Below are 1,387 nucleotides of genomic sequence, written 5' to 3'. Positions count from 1 at the left end.
AATGAAAAAGACAAAATAGTCATTGACAAAAAATTTCAAATGTGAGCAATCGACCAAACAATATGTTTTTTCCCATTATACACAGAATTTTAGAGAAATAAGATCAATAGCATTTTTAGGAACAATAAGTGTTCCTTGTTATAAATAGTCAACCATGGATATATGCCTGTATAAAGATAGCATCATTAAGTACTTAAATTTAGATGATACTACATGTTTCAGCAGCAGGCCTACCCAAATTACAACAATACAGAGATTAACATGGCACTTGCCCAAGGATGATATGAAAATTTGTGAAGTATTCCATATTTTTCATTCTTCTGATGCAAGAAGTGAAAAACAGTTAAAAACAGTTATTAAAAAGTTCATTACAAAAATACAAGTGTAACAATACTTTTAATTCATAGAATTAAAGGTTAGTTTGACATCAGTATATTAAATCTTCACCTGAGAAAGGCCTTTACATAGCATAACCTTTACAAAACTTGAAATTAGTTAATTAACATTGTCATTTTATTCCAAAGAAATAAAATAATACAAGTACCTAGGAAAAAAAGAATCTTAAACTTTTTCTATATGGAATGCAATCTGAAAGGACACATTTATTAATGAACATATACATTATATAACAATGTAGAATTCAAAGTATTATATCTAGGAGTGAATTAAATAGATTATGGACATTATACAAACAGATATATTTTTTCAGAAAAGCTTCATGAACATCTTTAGTTTCTATACTATTTATTTCAAAAGATAAGTTAAAATTATTTCTGATTTAAAAAAATCACAAGCTCTGCAGAAATCATTATAGATGTATACAAAGAACTCTTGAATACATTTTGACATCAAAGGATGGACTGGCATTTTTGAAATTTAAGAAACTCAACCAAACCATTACAACTTAGGAGAAAAATTTGTACAGTCTTCCACAACTTCAAAGAGGTACTAATACTTACTTATCCTTTTGGAAATATCAAATGCAGTTTTCGGGATCCAAAAGAAGAAATTTGCTTGGATCTTCCTCAATTTTTTTCTTGCAAATGATACCATTCCTCACTTTTTCATCTTACTTCCTGTCTTCGTCAGAATTGCCTAACCAGAGACTTTGAGTGCCAGTGGGAATGAGATGTCCATGTTTTTCTCCAATATTGCACTTTGGTTGAACTGGTCAGAAAAATCTGGTGAATTTTCTGCATATATTTATTCACCATGATTTATTTTATCTTTTTTCCATTTTTACTACTCTAAATTATTCTAACTGGAGAGTAGGGAATTTATAGAGAGCAGAGTAAAGATTTTCCTCAATATTCAAAGGTACAGACTGAAAATGAGGACCAGTGGTGTCTTCATGTGCAGCTTATTCTAGGAATGAGAAAATAGGAAA

At 29.5% G+C, this 1,387-nt stretch overlaps 1 pseudogene; it reads left to right on the top strand.

The window, feature by feature from the left end:
- The first annotated feature begins 213 nt into the window (after positions 1 to 213).
- Positions 214 to 313, top strand: LOC122114783 (annotated as a pseudogene).
- The last annotated feature ends 1,074 nt before the right edge of the window (positions 314 to 1,387 follow it).

The sequence above is a fragment of the Dipodomys spectabilis genome, unplaced genomic scaffold, assembly GCF_019054845.1.
Source record: "Dipodomys spectabilis isolate Male_0828 unplaced genomic scaffold, ASM1905484v1 ptg000110l, whole genome shotgun sequence".
Lineage (NCBI taxonomy): Eukaryota > Metazoa > Chordata > Mammalia > Rodentia > Heteromyidae > Dipodomys > Dipodomys spectabilis.
The sequence above is the reverse complement of the archived record's forward strand: the minus strand, read 5'-3'. Positions and strand labels throughout refer to the sequence as shown.